This window comes from Diplotaxodon limnothrissa, linkage group LG3, assembly GCF_057381915.1.
Source record: "Diplotaxodon limnothrissa isolate DT_005_m linkage group LG3, D_limnothrissa_male_GT1.1, whole genome shotgun sequence".
NCBI lineage: Eukaryota > Metazoa > Chordata > Actinopteri > Cichliformes > Cichlidae > Diplotaxodon > Diplotaxodon limnothrissa.
Window position 1 is genome coordinate 68,991,128 of NC_140598.1, and position 13,736 is coordinate 69,004,863.

Below are 13,736 nucleotides of genomic sequence, written 5' to 3' on the forward strand. Positions count from 1 at the left end.
TGCTGACTGAGGCGACTTACACCACACCAGGGCCCTTTTGCTGCTGGCTGAGGCCACTTACACCACACCAGTGCCTGTGGCTTCTGGCTGAGGCGACTTACACCACACCAGGGCCTGTGGCTGCTGGCTGAGGCCACTTACACCACACCAGGGCCTGTGGCTCTTGCTCAGGCCACTCACATCACACCAGGCCCTGCGCTTCTGGCCGAGGCCATCTTCACCAAACCAGGCCCTGTGCTGCTTGCTGTGGCCATGTACAACACACCAGGCCCTGTGCTGGTTCCTGAGGCCATCTTCAACAATCCAGGGCCTGTGCTGTTGGATAAATGCCAAACTGAGCCTTTGGGTTAGGGTATTATGCAAACATGCAGGTATGGTTATAGGATTGTCTTCGTAACTTCAGGTACTTGCCACCTAATCACTTGAATCCATAAATTGAGACATTGTGCTGGGGCCAGCAGCTTACGGCCATACCACCCTGAGCACGCCCGACCTCGTCTGATCTCGGAAGCTAAGCAGGGCTGGGCTTGGTTAGTACTTGGATGGGAGACTGCCTGGGAATACCTGGTGCTGTAAGCCTTTCCTTTTCATGTCATTGAACCGCTTTTGATCCAGAGAAGGGGTGTATTAAAAGACCAAAAGCATCTGCCCATTAATGAGGGCACATTAACAACACTGCTTTTGGCTCTTTCCCAATGTCTTGTGCTGCTAGCTGATGCCACCTACACCACACCAGGGCCTGAGTGACCGGCTGGGGCCACTTACACCACATCAGGGCCTGTGGCTCTGGCTGAGGCCACTTACACCACACCAGGGCCTGTGGCTGCTGGCTGAGGCCAGTTACACCACACCAGAGCCTGTGGCTGCTGGCTGAAGCCACTTACACCACACCAGGGCCTTAGTTGCTATTGAGGCCACTTACACCACACCAGGGCCTGTGGCTGCTGGCTGAGGCCACCTACACCACACCAGGGCCTGTGGCTGCTGGCTGAGGCGACTTACACCACACCAGGGCCTGTGGCTGCTGGCTGAGGCCACTTACACCACACCAGGGCCTGTGGCTCTTGCTCAGGCCACTCACATCACACCAGGCCCTGCGCTTCTGGCTGAGGCCATCTTCACCAAACCAGGCCCTGTGGCTCTTGCTCAGGCCACTTACACCACACCAGGGCCATATTTGCTATTGAGGCCACTTACACCACACCAGGGCCTGTGGCTCTGGCTTAGGCCACTTACACCACACCAGGGCCTGTGGCACTTGCTCAGGCCACTTACACCACACCAGGGCCTGTGGCTCTTGCTCAGGCCACTTACACCACACCAGGGCCTGTGGCTCTGGCTGAGGCCACTTACACCACACCAGGGCCTGTGGCTGCTGGCTGAGGCCAGTTACACCACACCAGAGCCTGTGGCTGCTGGCTGAAGCCACTTACACCACACCAGGGCCTTAGTTGCTATTGAGGCCACTTACACCACACCAGGGCCTGTGGCTGCTGGCTGAGGCCACCTACACCACACCAGGGCCTGTGGCTGCTGGCTGAGGCGACTTACACCACACCAGGGCCCTTTTGCTGCTGGCTGAGGCCACTTACACCACACCAGTGCTTGTGGCTTCTGGCTGAGGCGACTTGCACCACACCAGGGCCTGTGGCTGCTGGCTGAGGCCACTTACACCACACCAGGGCCTGTGGCTCTTGCTCAGGCCACTTACACCACACCAGGGCCTGTGGCACTTGCTCAGGCCACTTACACCACACCAGGGCCTGTGGCTCTTGCTCAGGCCACTTACACCACACCAGGGCCTGTGGCACTGGCTGAGGCCACTTAGACCACACCAGGGCCTGTGGCTGCTGGCTGAGGCCACTTACAACACACCAGGGCCTGTGGCTGCTGGCTGAGGCCACTTACACCAAACCAGGGCCTGTGGCTCTTGCTCAGGCCACTTACACCACACCAGGGCCTGTGGCTGCTGGCTGAGGCCACTTACACCAAACCAGGGCCTGTGGCTCTTGCTCAGGCCACTTACACCACACCAGGGCCTGTGGCTGCTGGCTGAGGCCACCTACACCACACCAGGGCCTGTGGCTGCTGGCTGAGGCCACTTACACCACACCAGGGCCTGTGGCTCTTGCTCAGGCCACTTACACCACATCAGGGCCTGTGGCTCTGGCTGAGGCCACTTACACCACACCAGGGCCTGTGGCTGCTGGCTGAGGCCACTTACACCACACCAGGGCCTGTGGCTGCTGGCTGAAGCCACTTACACCACACCAGGGCCTTAGTTGCTATTGAGGCCACTTACACCACACCAGGGCCTGTGGCTGCTGGCTGAGGCCACCTACACCACACCAGGGCATTAGTTGCTATTGAGGCCAATTACACCACACCAGGGTCTGTGGCTCTTGCTCAGGCCACTTACACCACACCAGGGCCTGTGGCACTGGCTGAGGCCACTTACACCACACCAGGGCCTGTGGCTGCTGGCTGAGGCCACTTACACCACACCAGGGCCTGTGGCTGCTGGCTGAGGCCACTTACACCACACCAGGGCCTGTGGCTGCTGGCTGAGGCCACCTACACCACACCAGGGCCTGTGGCTGCTGACTGAGGCGACTTACACCACACCAGGGCCCTTTTGCTGCTGGCTGAGGCCACTTACACCACACCAGTGCCTGTGGCTTCTGGCTGAGGCGACTTACACCACACCAGGGCCTGTGGCTGCTGGCTGAGGCCACTTACACCACACCAGGGCCTGTGGCTCTTGCTCAGGCCACTCACATCACACCAGGCCCTGCGCTTCTGGCCGAGGCCATCTTCACCAAACCAGGCCCTGTGCTGCTTGCTGTGGCCATGTACAACACACCAGGCCCTGTGCTGGTTCCTGAGGCCATCTTCAACAATCCAGGGCCTGTGCTGTTGGATAAATGCCAAACTGAGCCTTTGGGTTAGGGTATTATGCAAACATGCAGGTATGGTTATAGGATTGTCTTCGTAACTTCAGGTACTTGCCACTTAATCACTTGAATCCATAAATTGAGACATTGTGCTGGGGCCAGCAGCTTACGGCCATACCACCCTGAGCACACCCGACCTCGTCTGATCTCGGAAGCTAAGCAGGGCTGGGCTTGGTTAGTACTTGGATGGGAGACTGCCTGGGAATACCTGGTGCTGTAAGCCTTTCATTTTCATGTCATTGAACCGCTTTTGATCCAGAGAAGGGGTGTATTAAAAGACCAAAAGCATCTGCCCATTAATGAGGGCTTATTAACGACATTGCTTTTGGCTCTTTTCCAATGTCTTGTGCTGCTAGCTGATGCAACCTACACCACACAAGGGCCTGAGTGACCGGCTGGGGCCACTTACACCACATCAGGGCCTGTGGCTCTGGCTGAGGCCACTTACACCACACCAGGGCCTGTGGCTGCTGGCTGAGGCCACTTACACCACACCAGGGCCTGTGGCTGCTGGCTGAGGCCACCTACACCACACCAGGGCCTGAGTGACCGGCTGGGGCCACTTACACCACATCAGGGCCTGTGGCTCTGGCTGAGGCCACTTACACCACACCAGGGCCTGTGGCTGCTGGCTGAGGCCACTTACACCACACCAGGGCCTGTGGCTGCTGGCTGAGGCCACCTACACCACACCAGGGCCTTAGTTGCTATTGAGGCCACTTACACCACACCAGGGCCTTATTTGCTATTGAGGCCACTTACACCACACCAGGGCCTGTGGCTCTGGCTTAGGTCACTTACACCACACCAGGGCCTGTGGCACTTGCTCAGGCCACTTACACCACACCAGGGCCTGTGGCTGCTGGCTGAGGCCAGTTACACCACACCAGAGCCTGTGGCTGCTGGCTGAAGCCACTTACACCACACCAGGGCCTTAGTTGCTATTGAGGCCACTTACACCACACCAGGGCCTGTGGCTGCTGGCTGAGGCCACCTACACCACACCAGGGCCTGTGGCTGCTGGCTGAGGCGACTTACACCACACCAGGGCCCTTTTGCTGCTGGCTGAGGCCACTTACACCACACCAGTGCCTGTGGCTTCTGGCTGAGGCGACTTACACCACACCAGGGCCTGTGGCACTTGCTCAGGCCACTTACACCACACCAGGGCCTGTGGCTCTTGCTCAGGCCACTTACACCACACCAGGGCCTTAGTTGCTATTGAGGCCAATTACACCACACCAGGGTCTGTGGCTCTTGCTCAGGCCACTTACACCACACCAGGGCATTAGTTGCTATTGAGGCCAATTACACCACACCAGGGTCTGTGGCTCTTGCTCAGGCCACTTACACCACACCAGGGCCTGTGGCACTGGCTGAGGCCACTTACACCACACCAGGGCCTGTGGCTGCTGGCTGAGGCCACTTACACCACACCAGGGCCTGTGGCTGCTGGCTGAGGCCACTTACACCACACCAGGGCCTGTGGCTGCTGGCTGAGGCCACCTACACCACACCAGGGCCTGTGGCTGCTGACTGAGGCGACTTACACCACACCAGGGCCCTTTTGCTGCTGGCTGAGGCCACTTACACCACACCAGTGCCTGTGGCTTCTGGCTGAGGCGACTTACACCACACCAGGGCCTGTGGCTGCTGGCTGAGGCCACTTACACCACACCAGGGCCTGTGGCTGCTGGCTGAGGCCACCTACACCACACCAGGGCCTTAGTTGCTATTGAGGCCAATTACACCACACCAGGGTCTGTGGCTCTTGCTCAGGCCACTTACACCACACCAGGGCCTGTGGCACTGGCTGAGGCCACTTACACCACACCAGGGCCTGTGGCTGCTGGCTGAGGCCACTTACACCACACAAGGGCCTGTGGCTGCTGGCTGAGGCCACCTACACCACACCAGGGCCTGTGGCTGCTGGCTGAGGCCACTTACAACACACCAGGGCCTGTGGCTCTTGCTCAGGCCACTCATATCACACCAGGCCCTGTGCTTCTGGCCGAGGCCATCTTCACCAAACCAGGCCCTGTGCTGCTTGCTGTGGCCATGTACAACACACCAGGCCCTGTGCTGGTTCCTGAGGCCATGTAAAACACATCAGGTCCTGTGCTGGTTCTTGAGGCCATCTTCAACAATCCAGGGCCTGTGCTGTTGGATAAATGCCAAACTGAGCCTTTGGGTTAGGGTATTATGCAAACATGCAGGTATGGTTATAGGATTGTCTTCGTAACTTCAGGTACTTGCCACCTAATCACTTGAATCCATAAATTGAGACATTGTGCTGGGGCCAGCAGCTTACGGCCATACCACCCTGAGCACGCCCGACCTCGTCTGATCTCGGAAGCTAAGCAGGGCTGGGCTTGGTTAGTACTTGGATGGGAGACTGCCTGGGAATACCTGGTGCTGTAAGCCTTTCATTTTCATGTCATTGAACCGCTTTTGATCCAGAGAAGGGGTGTATTAAAAGACCAAAAGCAGCTCCCCATTAATGAGGGCACATTAACGACATTGCTTTTGGCTGTTTTCCAATGTCTTGTGCTGCTAGCTGATGCCACCTACACCACACCAGGGCCTGAGTGACCGGCTGGGGCCACTTACACCACATCAGGGCCTGTGGCTGCTGGCTGAGGCCACTTACACCACACCAGGGCCTGTGGCTGCTGGCTGAGGCCACCTACACCACACCAGGGCCTTAGTTGCTATTGAGGCCAATTACACCACACCAGGGTCTGTGGCTCTTGCTCAGGCCACTTACACCACACCAGGGCCTGTGGCACTGGCTGAGGCCACTTACACCACACCAGGGCCTGTGGCTCTGGCTGAGGCCACCTACACCACACCAGGGCCTTAGTTGCTATTGAGGCCAATTACACCACACCAGGGTCTGTGGCTCTTGCTCAGGCCACTTACACCACACCAGGGCCTGAGTGACCGGCTGGGGCCACTTACACCACATCAGGGCCTGTGGCTCTGGCTGAGGCCACTTACACCACACCAGGGCCTGTGGCTGCTGGCTGAGGCCACTTACACCACACCAGGGCCTGTGGCTGCTGGCTGAGGCCACCTACACCACACCAGGGCATTAGTTGCTATTGAGGCCAATTACACCACACCAGGGTCTGTGGCTCTTGCTCAGGCCACTTACACCACACCAGGGCCTGTGGCACTGGCTGAGGCCACTTACACCACACCAGGGCCTGTGGCTGCTGGCTGAGGCCACTTACACCACACCAGGGCCTGTGGCTGCTGGCTGAGGCCACTTACACCACACCAGGGCCCGTGGCTCTTGCTCAGGCCACTTACACCACACCAGGGCCTGTGGCACTGGCTGAGGCCACTTAGACCACACCAGGGCCTGTGGCTGCTGGCTGAGGCCACTTACAACACACCAGGGCCTGTGGCTGCTGGCTGAGGCCACTTACACCAAACCAGGGCCTGTGGCTGCTTCCTGAGGCCATCTTCACCAAACCAGGCCCTGTGCTGCTTGCTGTGGCCATGTAAAACACACCAGGTCCTGTGCTGGTTCTTGAGGCCATCTTCAACAATCCAGGGCCTGTGCTGTTGGATAAATGCCAAACTGAGCCTTTGGGTTAGGGTATTATGCAAACATGCAGGTATGGTTATAGGATTGTCTTCGTAACTTCAGGTACTTGCCACCTAATCACTTGAATCCATAAATTGAGACATTGTGCTGGGGCCAGCAGCTTACGGCCATACCACCCTGAGCACGCCCGACCTCGTCTGATCTCGGAAGCTAAGCAGGGCTGGGCTTGGTTAGTACTTGGATGGGAGACTGCCTGGGAATACCTGGTGCTGTAAGCCTTTCATTTTCATGTCATTGAACCGCTTTTGATCCAGAGAAGGGGTGTATTAAAAGACCAAAAGCAGCTCCCCATTAATGAGGGCACATTAATGACATTGCTTTTGGCTGTTTTCCAATGTCTTGTGCTGCTAGCTGATGCCACCTACACCACACCAGGGCCTGAGTGACCGGCTGGGGCCACTTACACCACATCAGGGCCTGTGGCTGCTGGCTGAGGCCACTTACACCACACCAGGGCCTGTGGCTGCTGGCTGAGGCCACCTACACCACACCAGGGCCTTAGTTGCTATTGAGGCCAATTACACCACACCAGGGTCTGTGGCTCTTGCTCAGGCCACTTACACCACACCAGGGCCTGTGGCACTGGCTGAGGCCACTTACACCACACCAGGGCCTGTGGCTGCTGGCTGAGGCCACTTACACCACACCAGGGCCTGTGGCTGCTGGCTGAGGCCACTTACACCACACCAGGGCCTGTGGCTGCTGGCTGAGGCCACCTACACCACACCAGGGCCTGTGGCTGCTGACTGAGGCGACTTACACCACACCAGGGCCCTTTTGCTGCTGGCTGAGGCCACTTACACCACACCAGTGCCTGTGGCTTCTGGCTGAGGCGACTTACACCACACCAGGCCCTGCGCTTCTGGCCGAGGCCATCTTCACCAAACCTGGCCCTCTGCTGCTAGCTGTGGCCATGTACAACACACCAGGCCCTGTGCTGGTTCCTGAGGCCACTTACACCACACCAGTGCCTGTGGCTTCTGGCTGAGGCGACTTACACCACACCAGGGCCTGTGGCTGCTGGCTGAGGCCACTTACACCACACCAGGGCCTGTGGCTCTTGCTCAGGCCACTTACACCACACCAGGGCCTTATTTGCTATTGAGGCCACTTACACCACACCAGGGCCTGTGGCTCTGGCTTAGGTCACTTACACCACACCAGGGCCTGTGGCACTTGCTCAGGCCACTTACACCACACCAGGGCCTGTGGCTGCTGGCTGAGGCCACTTACACCACACCAGGGCCTGTGGCTCTTGCTCAGGCCACTTACACCACACCAGGGCCTGTGGCACTGGCTGAGGCCACTTACACCACACCAGGGCCTGTGGCTGCTGGCTGAGGCCACTTACAACACACCAGGGCCTGTGGCTGCTTGCTGAGGCCATCTTCACCATACCAGGCCCTGTGCTGCTTGCTGTGGCCATGTAAAACACACCAGGTCCTGTGCTGGTTCTTGAGGCCATCTTCAACAATCCAGGGCCTGTGCTGTTGGATAAATGCCAAACTGAGCCTTTGGGTTAGGGTATTATGCAAACATGCAGGTATGGTTATAGGATTGTCTTCGTAACTTCAGGTACTTGCCACCTAATCACTTGAATCCATAAATTGAGACATTGTGCTGGGGCCAGCAGCTTACGGCCATACCACCCTGAGCACGCCCGACCTCGTCTGATCTCGTAAGCTAAGCAGGGCTGGGCTTGGTTAGTACTTGGATGGGAGACTGCCTGGGAATACCTGGTGCTGTAAGCCTTTCATTTTCATGTCATTGAACCGCTTTTGATCAAGAGAAGGGGTGTATTAAAAGACCAAAAGCAGCTCCCCATTAATGAGGACACATTAACGACATTGCTTTTGGCTGTTTTCCAATGTCTTGTGCTGCTAGCTGATGCCACCTACACCACACCAGGGCCTGAGTGACCGGCTGGGGCCACTTACACCACATCAGGGCCTGTGGCTGCTGGCTGAGGCCACTTACACCACACCAGGGCCTGTGGCTGCTGGCTGAGGCCACCTACACCACACCAGGGCCTTAGTTGCTATTGAGGCCAATTACACCACACCAGGGTCTGTGGCTCTTGCTCAGGCCACTCACATCACACCAGGCCCTGCGCTTCTGGCCGATGCCATCTTCACCAAACCTGGCCCTCTGCTGCTAGCTGTGGCCATGTACAACACACCAGGCCCTGTGCTGGTTCCTGAGCCATCTTCAACAATCCAGGGCCTGTGCTGTTGGATAAATGCCAAACTAAGCCTTTGGGTTAGGGTATTATGCAAACATGCAGGTATGGTTATAGGATTGTCTTCGTAACTTCAGGTACTTGCCACCTAATCACTTGAATCCATAAATTGAGACATTGTGCTGGGGCCAGCAGCTTACGGCCATACCACTCTGAGCACGCCCGACCTCGTCTGATCTCGGAAGCTAAGCAGGGCTGGGCTTGGTTAGTACTTGGATGGGAGACTACCTGGGAATACCTTGTGCTGTAAGTCTTTCATTTTCATGTCATTGAACCGCTTTTGATCCAGAGAAGGGGTGTATTAAAAGACCAAAAGCAGCTGCCCATTAATGAGGGCACATTAACGACACTGCTTTTGGCTCTTTTCCAATGTCTTGTGCTGCTAGCTGATGCCACCTACACCACACCAGGGCCTAAGTGACCGGCTGGGGCCACTTACACCACATCAGGGCCTGTGGCTCTGGCTGAGGCCACTTACACCACACCAGGGCCTGTGGCTGCTGGCTGAGGCCAGTTACACCACACCAGGGCCTTAGTTGCTATTGAGGCCACTTACACCACACCAGGGCCTGTGGCTCTTGCTCAGGCCACTCACATCACACCAGGCCCTGCGCTTCTGGCCGAGGCCATCTTCACCAAACCTGGCCCTCTGCTGCTAGCTGTGGCCATGTACAACACACCAGGCCCTGTGCTGGTTCCTGAGGCCACTTACACCACACCAGTGCCTGTGGCTTCTGGCTGATGCAACCTACACCACACAAGGGCCTGAGTGACCGGCTGGGGCAACTTACACCACATCAGGGCCTGTGGCTCTGGCTGAGGCCACTTACACCACACCAGGGCCTGTGGCTGCTGGCTGAGGCCACTTACACCACACCAGGGCCTGTGGCTGCTGGCTGAGGCCACCTACACCACACCAGGGCATTAGTTGCTATTGAGGCCAATTACACCACACCAGGGTCTGTGGCTCTTGCTCAGGCCACTTACACCACACCAGGGCCTGTGGCTGCTGGCTGAGGCCACCTACACCCCACCAGGGCCTGTGGCTGCTGGCTGAGGCGACTTACACCACACCAGGGCCCTTTTGCTGCTGGCTGAGGCCACTTACACCACACCAGTGCCTGTGGCTTCTGGCTGAGGCGACTTACACCACACCAGGCCCTGCGCTTCTGGCCGAGGCCATCTTCACCAAACCTGGCCCTCTGCTGCTAGCTGTGGCCATGTACAACACGCCAGGCCCTGTGCTGGTTCCTGAGGCCACTTACACCACACCAGTGCCTGTGGCTTCTGGCTGAGGCGACTTACACCACACCAGGGCCTGTGGCTGCTGGCTGAGGCCACTTACACCACACCAGGGCCTGTGGCTCTTGCTCAGGCCACTCACATCACACCAGGCCCTGCGCTTCTGGCCGAGGCCATCTTCACCAAACCAGGCCCTGTGGCTCTTGCTCAGGCCACTTACACCACACCAGGGCCTTATTTGCTATTGAGGCCACTTACACCACACCAGGGCCTGTGGCTCTGGCTTAGGCCACTTACACCACACCAGGGCCTGTGGCTGCTGGCTGAGGCCACTTACACCACACCAGGGCCTGTGGCTCTTGCTCAGGCCACTTACACCACACCAGGGCCTGTGGCACTGGCTGAGGCCACTTAGACCACACCAGGGCCTGTGGCTGCTGGCTGAGGCCACTTACAACACACCAGGGCCTGTGGCTGCTGGCTGAGGCCACTTACACCAAACCAGGGCCTGTGGCTGCTTGCTGAGGCCATCTTCACCATACCAGGCCCTGTGCTGCTTGCTGTGGCCATGTAAAACACACCAGGTCCTGTGCTGGTTCTTCAGGCCATCTTCAACAATCCAGGGCCTGTGCTGTTGGATAAATGCCAAACTGAGCCTTTGGGTTAGGGTATTATGCAAACATGCAGGTATGGTTATAGGATTGTCTTCGTAACTTCAGGTACTTGCCACCTAATCACTTGAATCCATAAATTGAGACATTGTGCTGGGGCCAGCAGCTTATGGCCATACCACCCTGAGCACCCCCGACCTCGTCTGATCTCGTAAGCTAAGCAGGGCTGGGCTTGGTTAGTACTTGGATGGGAGACTGCCTGGGAATACCTGGTGCTGTAAGCCTTTCATTTTCATGTCATTGAACCGCTTTTGATCCAGAGAAGGGGTGTATTAAAAGACCAAAAGCAGCTCCCCATTAATGAGGGCACATTAACGACACTGCTTTTGGCTCTTTTCCAATGTCTTGTGCTGCTAGCTGATGCCACCTACACCACACCAGGGCCTGTGGCTGCTGGCTGAGGCCAGTTACACCACACCAGAGCTTGTGGCTGCTGGCTGAAGCCACTTACACCACACCAGGGCCTTAGTTGCTATTGAGGCCAATTACACCACACCAGGGTCTGTGGCTCTTGCTCAGGCCACTTACACCACACCAGGGCCTGTGGCTGCTGGCTGAGGCCACTTACACCACACCAGGGCCTGTGGCTGCTGGCTGAGGCCACCTACACCCCACCAGGGCCTGTGGCTGCTGGCTGAGGCGACTTACACCACACCAGGGCCCTTTTGCTGCTGGCTGAGGCCACTTACACCACACCAGTGCCTGTGGCTTCTGGCTGAGGCGACTTACACCACACCAGGGCCTGTGGCTGCTGGCTGAGGCGACTTACACCACACCAGTGCCTGTGGCTCTTGCTCAGGCCACTCACATCACACCAGGCCCTGCGCTTCTGGCCGAGGCCATCTTCACCAAACCAGGCCCTGTGCTGCTAGCTGATGCCACCTACACCACACCAGGGCCTGAGTGACCGGCTGGGGCCACTTACACCACATCAGGGCCTGTGGCTCTGGCTGAGGCCACTTACACCACACCAGGGCCTGTGGCTGCTGGCTGAGGCCAGTTACACCACACCAGAGCCTGTGGCTGCTGGCTGAAGCCACTTACACCACACCAGGGCCTTAGTTGCTATTGAGGCCACTTACACCACACCAGGGCCTGTGGCTGCTGGCTGAGGCCACCTACACCAAACCAGGGCCTGTGGCTCTTGCTCAGGCCACTTACACCACACCAGGGCCTGTGGCTGCTGGCTGAGGCCACTTACACCAAACCAGGGCCTGTGGCTCTTGCTCAGGCCACTTACACCACACCAGGGCCTGTGGCACTGGCTGAGGCCACTTAGACCACACCAGGGCCTGTGGCTGCTGGCTGAGGCCACTTACAACACACCAGGGCCTGTGGCTGCTGGCTGAGGCCACTTACACCAAACCAGGGCCTGTGGCTCTTGCTCAGGCCACTTACACCACACCAGGGCCTGTGGCTGCTGGCTGAGGCCACTTACACCAAACCAGGGCCTGTGGCTCTTGCTCAGGCCACTTACACCACACCAGGGCCTGTGGCTGCTGGCTGAGGCCACCTACACCACACCAGGGCCTGTGGCTGCTGGCTGAGGCCACTTACACCACACCAGGGCCTGTGGCTCTTGCTCAGGCCACTCACATCACACCAGGCCCTGCGCTTCTGGCCGAGGCCATCTTCACCAAACCAGGCCCTGTGCTGCTTGCTGTGGCCATGTACAACACACCAGGCCCTGTGCTGGTTCCTGAGGCCATCTTCAACAATCCAGGGCCTGTGCTGTTGGATAAATGCCAAACTGAGCCTTTGGGTTAGGGTATTATGCAAACATGCAGGTATGGTTATAGGATTGTCTTCGTAACTTCAGGTACTTGCCACCTAATCACTTGAATCCATAAATTGAGACATTGTGCTGGGGCCAGCAGCTTACGGCCATACCACCCTGAGCACGCCCGACCTCGTCTGATCTCGGAAGCTAAGCAGGGCTGGGCTTGGTTAGTACTTGGATGGGAGACTGCCTGGGAATACCTGGTGCTGTAAGCCTTTCATTTTCATGTCATTGAACCGCTTTTGATCCAGAGAAGGGGTGTATTAAAAGACCAAAAGCAGCTCCCCATTAATGAGGGCACATTAACGACATTGCTTTTGGCTGTTTTCCAATGTCTTGTGCTGCTAGCTGATGCCACCTACACCACACCAGGGCCTGAGTGACCGGCTGGGGCCACTTACACCACATCAGGGCCTGTGGCTGCTGGCTGAGGCCACTTACACCACACCAGGGCCTGTGGCTGCTGGCTGAGGCCACCTACACCACACCAGGGCCTTAGTTGCTATTGAGGCCAATTACACCACACCAGGGCCTGTGGCACTTGCTCAGGCCACTTACACCACACCAGGGCCTGTGGCTTCTGGCTGAGGCCACCTACACCACACCAGGGCCTGTGGCTGCTGGCTGAGGCCACTTACAACACACCAGGGCCTGTGGCTCTTGCTCAGGCCACTTACACCACACCAGGGCCTGTGGCTCTTGCTCAGGCCACTTACACCACATCAGGGCCTGTGGCTCTGGCTGAGGCCACTTACACCACACCAGGGCCTGTGGCTGCTGGCTGAGGCCACTTACACCACACCAGGGCCTGTGGCTGCTGGCTGAAGCCACTTACACCACACCAGGGCCTTAGTTGCTATTGAGGCCACTTACACCACACCAGGGCCTGTGGCTGCTGGCTGAGGTCACCTACACCACACCAGGGCCTGTGGCTGCTGGCTGAGGCGACTTACACCACACCAGGGCCCTTTTGCTGCTGGCTGAGGCCACTTACACCACACCAGTGCCTGTGGCTTCTGGCTGAGGCGACTTACACCACACCAGGGCCTGTGGCTGCTGGCTGAGGCCACTTACACCACACCAGGGCCTGTGGCTCTTGCTCAGGCCACTCACATCACACCTGGCCCTGCGCTTCTGGCTGAGGCCATCTTCACCAAACCAGGCCCTGTGGCTCTTGCTCAGGCCACTTACACCACACCAGGGCCTTATTTGCTATTGAGGCCACTTACACCAC

General features: G+C 58.0%; 5 non-coding genes and 3 pseudogenes across 5 annotated transcripts; all 8 read left to right on the plus strand.

The window, feature by feature from the left end:
- Positions 1-460: 460 nt before the first annotated feature.
- Positions 461-579, plus strand: LOC146637536 (5S ribosomal RNA). The gene has a single exon (XR_014905976.1). It is a non-coding gene; the product is annotated as a 5S ribosomal RNA (ribosomal RNA).
- A 2,479-nt stretch (positions 580-3,058) lies between these two features.
- LOC146637537 (5S ribosomal RNA) lies at positions 3,059-3,177 on the plus strand. Its single transcript, XR_014905893.1, has one exon. It is a non-coding gene; the product is annotated as a 5S ribosomal RNA (ribosomal RNA).
- A 2,082-nt stretch (positions 3,178-5,259) lies between these two features.
- LOC146637538 (5S ribosomal RNA) lies at positions 5,260-5,378 on the plus strand. The gene has a single exon (XR_014905977.1). It is a non-coding gene; the product is annotated as a 5S ribosomal RNA (ribosomal RNA).
- Positions 5,379-6,669: 1,291 nt separating this feature from the next.
- On the plus strand, positions 6,670-6,788 carry LOC146637539 (5S ribosomal RNA). Its single transcript, XR_014905978.1, has one exon. It is a non-coding gene; the product is annotated as a 5S ribosomal RNA (ribosomal RNA).
- Positions 6,789-8,202: 1,414 nt separating this feature from the next.
- LOC146637540 (5S ribosomal RNA) lies at positions 8,203-8,321 on the plus strand (annotated as a pseudogene).
- Positions 8,322-8,943: 622 nt separating this feature from the next.
- On the plus strand, positions 8,944-9,062 carry LOC146637541 (5S ribosomal RNA; annotated as a pseudogene).
- A 1,765-nt stretch (positions 9,063-10,827) lies between these two features.
- LOC146637542 (5S ribosomal RNA) lies at positions 10,828-10,946 on the plus strand (annotated as a pseudogene).
- A 1,652-nt stretch (positions 10,947-12,598) lies between these two features.
- LOC146637543 (5S ribosomal RNA) lies at positions 12,599-12,717 on the plus strand. Its single transcript, XR_014905979.1, has one exon. It is a non-coding gene; the product is annotated as a 5S ribosomal RNA (ribosomal RNA).
- Positions 12,718-13,736: the final 1,019 nt, after the last annotated feature.